At 39.5% G+C, this 7,118-nt stretch overlaps 1 long non-coding RNA gene across 1 annotated transcript; it reads right to left on the bottom strand.

Annotated features, from left to right (window-relative positions):
* Positions 1-301: 301 nt before the first annotated feature.
* Positions 302-4,622, bottom strand: LOC113612262 (uncharacterized). Its single transcript, XR_003429794.1, has 2 exons — positions 3,088-4,622; positions 302-874 (listed from the first exon to the last, which is right to left on the bottom strand). It is a non-coding gene; the product is annotated as an uncharacterized LOC113612262 (long non-coding RNA).
* Between the last annotated feature and the right edge of the window lie 2,496 nt (positions 4,623-7,118).

Here is a 7,118-nt window from a genome sequence, read left to right as displayed (position 1 = left end):
CCCACATTCCCTTTTACACACTAATTCAGGAAAAGCTATTCGGCCCAGTACTTACCCCATTACATTGATAATTGCTGTTTCACCTGGTTCTAAAAGGGCACACTCCCAAATTACTCCTTAGCTCTTGGACTCTGTAAGGACATGGTTGATGGAGATACAAATGCATCAGGAACAGAGGTAATTTATTAAAACTCTCTCTTTTAAAATCAATTTATTTTATTTTGGTTGCCCGCTGAAGATGAATTACTGACTATTCTAAAACTAATGCTAATATAAAAGAAGAAAATTTGAAATAAAACAGTATGGTATGTTGTTTTATTACTCTGCGACTTCCTCTGAGATTTAAAAAGCCTAATTTAACATTCATTATTTCATCCTGAAGTTCATTCAGTAGTCCCCTCTTTTTTTAAATAAATTACTTTTTAATGTACGCTTTGCATCAAAGCTACAAGAGTTGTTTCCTTTTGCTGTTCTCCTTATTAAGCCCATATTTTGAATCCAAAGTGGTCATTGACTTGCCATGTTTGAGGAATTTTCACAACTCAATGTCATTAATAAAAGTTGGGTGGCTTTTCGGGGGAATGGCTAATGTTTGTTATCAATGACGATAATAACGAGGATGATGCTTTTCTCATAGAGTGTATTCAGCTAGCTTTTTCTGGACATTATCATCATTCATTTTCACATTGATGACCTTGCTGAATTTGACATGTTGACAACCTTGCATCCTTTCTCATCAAAGAAGAATTGCAGGATGCCACACAGAAGAGAGGAAGGATATATTTTAGAACCAGGTAGACTCTGATGAGATTCTTTCCACCAATTTTATGAACAACTTTGGGCAAGAATTATTCCTAAATTCCTTTTTCTTTATCTGTAAAACAAGAGCAAGCTTCTCCTTAGATTCATTATGAAGATTAAAGGTCAGAAGGTATACAAAATGCTTAGCACAGTGGCTGGCACTGCAAATCTATAAGCTGCTCTGTGTGACCCCAGACAAGGTGTGTTAGTTTCCTCACTAAAACTTCTTTCCACAATATTAGGACAAGGTGTAGAACGTGTATATAGCTATTATTCTTTGCAAATAGTCAACTTTCCTTGAACCAGAGTATTCGGCTAACATAGTACTTCTAAAATACGACAAATAACAAAGGATTACTGTATCTTTCATAAGTCTCTCAATGTTTCTCAATTACAAAAGATTAAAAGGGAACAAAACAAAGCTTAAATAAAAATGGCTATAGGCCTAAATGCCATAGAATCAGTTCATGAATTGCATTGTTGCATTAAAAAAAAAGAGAATTTTTTGTTGAGCACCTGTCTATTTTAATCACCAAAACATGGGAGATTAAATCTGTATACTTTGCTTCTGAGCCCAGAATCTAAATTTACTCCACTGATGGTTTTCATGATGTTTCTAGACAGGAAATACAAATTCTTCATAAAAGTATTAAATATTCTTACAGTTTTTCCTGGAATGTTTTATGTTTACAAATGTGATTTGAATTATAAGTGTCTAGGGCTCTGCAAAGCCTAAGGCAGAGGGCCATTGGTGGGAATTGTGCCATTGACATTTTGTGCAACCATCATTTGTAGATGCTCAGGACTGTGTCTTCTTCTTGGTCTGCAAAGACGTTGGGAGCTGTGAAGAGTCAAGTGTTGAGAGCTGTGAGTGTACTAGTCACTTTGGTTATCAAAGCCAAGACCCCTGTTCTGGTCCAAACAGCTGACTGTGTCTTGGAAGTCAAGGAGATAGTTTTCTTTCAAACAACCAGGGCCTCTTGTCCTGTTAGGATGCGGCCCACCCAACCTCAGGGAATACGGATCCTAACCCCTCAGAACTGTCCTTGGTCTGTTTTTATTGTGACCAGGCTCATCAGTGCTCTGCCAACAAGTCCTGCCCCCTTCTGACAGTGCTGAGGTTTATGACGCTGGCATCTCTCAACTTCAACTTCGGGTATGACCTAGAAATATCCCAGCCCAGGCTCTACCCCTCAAGGCTCGAGTATCTGACACAAAAGATTACACCATAGAAATTAAGAGTAGATGATGAGTAAAATCCTCTTTTTATGGAAAAAAATGATCTTTTATTGCTCTTTTGACATCCCCCAATTTTTAAAAAACTATTGAGATGTAATCTACATACCATAAAATATACTCATTTTAAGTGTACAATGATTTTGGGGGGCTGACTTACCAAGTTTTGTAACCATTGCTAAAATCCAGTTTTAGAACATTTTGGATTGTTCGTTGTTAGTATATAGAACTACAACTGATTTTTATATATTGATCTTGCATCCTAAGATCTTATTGAGTTTATTTTTCCTCCTTAGTTCTAACAGTTTTGTGTGTGTGTTTGTTTGTTTCCCTTAGGATTTTCTACATAGAGGATCCTGTTGCCTGTGACTAAAGACAGTTTTATTTCTCCCTCAATTTTTAATCCAACCATAGATATCAAATCTGGTCTCTTCATGGGAAGGGGATGCTGGGAGGAGGTACCGGTCTTGGCCCATACAAGGGTGTGTGGCAAGTGATAAAAACCAAGAACCTAGGGCTTCCCTCATGGCGCAGTGGTTGAGAGTCTGCCCCGTGCCCCGGTCCGGGAAGATCCCAGTGGAGCAGCTGGGTCCGTGAGCCGTGGCCGCTGAGCCTGTGGGCCTGCGTACCAATAAAAAAAAAAAAAAAAAACCAAGAACCTATTCTTTGGTTTCAGGAATAGGCTACCTCTTCACAGTTATTTATTGATAGCTGTGGTTATTTATCAAAGTTAATGAGGATGTTTTCCTCCTTAGGCTGAAAAAGAAAGGAAATGCAAGACTGGCAATTCAAATACCTTTCAGTGGCATTTATGGATATAACCTGTCTGGTATGGATATAACCTGTATGTTATGTAGTAAAATTTCTGCTGGGTGTTCATCACCATTACTTCTAACCCAACTGGATAGTGAAAGAATCACTCACCCCCCACAAAACCGTCTCCTTTCTTTTCCTTCATAATTTCTCAATAGCACTTGAAAACTTCATCAACTCCCTTTAATTTCATGTCCATTACTAATTTATTGCTAAATCTCACTCCTTCTTTCTTACCATATTGCCACTAAGCTTATCACGTTCAATTGTTCCTCTCCGACTTTCTCCTTGACCACCTAGAAAGCCAACGATATTTTCTCCATTATTAAAGCTACTCAATATTCTTCCAGATAAAATAACCATCCATACATTTAACATTTCCCACCTCGATTAATGTAAACTTCTCCAGGTGGCCTTACTTATAAATCACTCCCATTCACCAAAAATTATTTTCCGCCTTTGTTCTTATAAGAACAGACCTTTACTGGCCCCCTCTTTTGTTAATTCCACTCCCATGATCTTCATTATCTTGTGAATCTAGTTTGTCTGGCACGTGTGTCTCTTGCAATCTGACTTGGCTAATGTTTTAAGTTTTCAGGTGCAAAGGAGCCGAATCTGAGAGGACGTTGCTCTCTGTGTAGCTATCCTCCTGAAATCGTTGCTCCTCTGTCCATTTCAGAGAGTAGCATCACACATTCACGAATTTACCAAACCCGAGGCTTGGAAGCCAGGGGATGTGTTCTGTCCTGGTCGTCTGTGTACCCGGCCGCTTAGCACAGGTGCCGGTACAGAGATGCCACACCTTCCACCTGATGACCTGCTGGGGTCTGGGGACAGAAAGAAGAGGGAGAAGCTGCCTAGGGCAGTGTGAAAAGGACAACTAATGGGTCACTGTGTTGAGTGCCAAGATGGAAGCACCAACAAACTCCCGGGGAAGCTCAGAGAAAAGACCTGCCTGGGAGGGTTAGCAAAGGTTTCAGGAAGAACGCGCCGCGGGAATGGGGCCTTAAAGGAGTTTTTGCCAGAAGGGGATCTAAGCAGAATAGTCCCCTCAGCTCTCGAAGCAAATTTAAAAACAGCAGCCTAATAAGAGCGAACATTCTGGAGTCTAGGCCTGTCTCTGGTATTTTACAGTCATGTGATCTTGGGCATGTCACTTACCTGTGTTCCAATTTCCTATCTTTTAAATGAGAATGACCCTAATGACATCCCTCTCAAAACTTCTGCAAGGATCATATGAACCCATGCCTGTGCAAACTCACTTGTAAATTCTAAAACACTATATGGAAATTGCTTAAGTGTGATTTTTGGCTGCCCCAAAAATCACATATGGGACCCTAGTTCCCCGACCAGGGATTGAACCCAGACCCCCTGCGTTTGAAGCACAGCGTCTTAACCACTGGACCACTAGGGAATTCCCCTGCTGTACATATGGTGTGAAAGCTTCTTTTCCCTGTTTGAGAGCCAACAGATAATAGTTATGGTTACAAATGATTTTAATAATTTACAATGTATATTATTATATACCGTATGTAATTAAGATGATCATGATTTAAAAAATCAAACTGCAGGGGGAGAAAAGCACATTATTTAGAATTATGGAAGCAAATATGAGAGGAAATACCTGAGACTATATGCCTTTGGGGAGAGGGCTTTGGGTAATGTGTAGCAGGGAACTGTTAAGATTACACGTCTTTTCAGACAGAGAAAGACAAATATATGATATCACTTTTATATGGAATCTAAAAAAATGATACAAATGGACTTATTTACAAAACAGAAATAGACTCATAGATGTAGAAAACAAACTTGTGTTTACCAAAGGGGACATCGGTGTTAGGGGGTTGGGGGGATGGGGAGGGATAAATTAGGAGTCTGGACTTAACATACACACTACTGTATATAAAATAGATAAACAACAAGGACCTGCTGTAGAGCACAGGGAACTCTACTCACTATCTTGTAATAACTTATAACGGAAAAGAATCTGAAAAAGAATATGTATATGTTTATATATATATACATATATATAAAAATATATACATATATATGTAGAGCTGAATCACTCCGCTATACACCTGAAACTAACACAACATTGTAAATTATACTTCAATAAAAAAATCTATTATTTTAAAAAAAGCGACAGTTTGACTTCTAAAACATTTGATTAAAAACAATAAAGTAAATTAAAATTTAAAAGTTAGAGTGGAGAAACATAGAGAAGGAAGTTTATCTGTGATCTCAAGCCTGCCATTCCATCCTAACCCCAAAGAAGAACACAGACTCCATCCCTTGGGGCCTGACCTCACACCCAGACTCCCGCCCTGACTTCACAGGGGCGGTGACCGAGGCCCTAGCGTGGTATTTCTCAGTGTTGGCTGTACTCTGCCCTCAGAGGGTATGGAGTCATTATTAGTTGTCACAATGACCAGAGTGGGGGGGGGGGGCGGTCCAGAGGGATGACTGGCATTTCCTGGGCAGGAACCAGGGATGACAGACATCCTGCAATGTGTGACAGTCCCGCACAACATAGCATCGTCCCGCATCTCTCACGATGTGCACATGTCCGCCTGGACATTCATGTAGATTAAAAAAAAAAATCCTGTTTATAAGTTCTAAGCCTAGAACCTGTTTTAACATATGCACAATGAGTATTCTGAATACTTTTTGCACAGTTTTAAACACTGTCCTTAGCTTGAAACTTTAACAAGCATTGTGCGCCATTTCAGGAAATCACATGGCCAACAGCAACGCCATTTATAGTGTCTGAGTCTCCAATGCAAATGCAGCTGTTGCCTCACTGTGGTTCCATGCTCCCATTTAAACATATTTATCTCCCATTTTAAAGTCTCAAATGTAAAGGAAATATGTTAACTCACTGAATATGTCTTACGTTTCTTAGACCTGAACTTATTTTATGCATCTACCTGTCTTCTTGTGAAGTCACTCCCAAACATTTACATACTGAAATACATAGTTTATTATAAATTGCTTTGATTTAAATTCTTTATTTTATGGTTAGAGTAGTCTATTGAGGTTTTTTAAAACTGAGGTATAATTGACATACAGTATTAGTTTCAGGTGCACAACATAACAATTCTATATTTGTATTCATTGCGACATGGTCACCACAATAAGTCTAGTTAATGTCCTTCACCATATACACAGTCACGGACATGTTTTTTTTTTTTTTCCTTGTGATGAGGACTTTTAAGATCTACCCTCTTAGAAACTTTCAAATATGCAATATACTATAATTAACTATAGTCACTGTACACAATATTCCCATGATTTACTTTTTTAATAGCTGGCTGGAAGACTGTACATTTAGACCCCTTGGCCCATACACACACACACACACACACACACTGCAACCACCAATCTGTTCTGTTCTCTGTATCTATGACCTTGGTTTTTCTTCTTGTTGTTGCTTGTTTTTTAGATTCCACATATAAGTGAGATCATATGGTATCTGTCTTTCTCTGTCTGACTTATTTCACTTAGCATAATACCCTCCAAGTCCATCCACGCTGTCACAAATGGCAAGATTTCATTCTTTTTATGGCTGACTAGTATTCCATTCCAATATACCACATCTTCTTTATCCATTCATCCATCAATGGACACTTATCTTAGCTATTGTAAATAATGCTGCAATGAACATGATAATGATGCATGTATCTTTTCAAGATATTGTTTCTGTTTCCTTCAGATAAGTACCTAGAAGTAGAAATGCGGGAACACATGGTAGTTCAACTTTTAATTTTTTTTTTTTTTTTTGCGGTATGCGGGCCTCTCACTGTTGTGGCCTCTCCCGTCGCGGAGACGCGCAGTCCCAGGGGCTATGGCCCACGGGCCCAGCCGCTCCGCGGCACGCGGGATCCTCCCGGACCGGGGCACGAACCCGCGTCCTCTGCATCGGCAGGCGGACTCCCAACCACTGCGTCACCAGGGAAGCCCTCAATTTTTAATTTTTTGAGGAACCTCCATACTGTTCTCCATAGTGGCTGCACCAATTTACATTCCCACCAACGATGTTAAGCTTTGAATGCCTGTAGGCATGTTATATTGTCTAGGAGCTTTAGTTTGGTAAAAGGAATGTTAAAAAATATTTGTTATACAAAGTGGGTGGGTCTGATAGGGTTGAATACAACTATTCAACTGAAGGCCTGAAAGTTCTTTGTGTTAGACCTGGGTCCCTCCTGCCACGGCTTAATGCCATTTTCCATTTTCAGTCTTCTTTCCTCTCCCTTTGGAGCTGGAAAAGA

Source organism: Aethalodelphis obliquidens, unplaced genomic scaffold (assembly GCF_003676395.1).
Source record: "Aethalodelphis obliquidens isolate GAN/ISIS:26980383/991018 unplaced genomic scaffold, ASM367639v1 scaffold3, whole genome shotgun sequence".
NCBI classification, from domain to species: Eukaryota; Metazoa; Chordata; class Mammalia; order Artiodactyla; family Delphinidae; genus Aethalodelphis; species Aethalodelphis obliquidens.
This window is presented reverse-complemented; position numbering and strand designations above follow the sequence as displayed.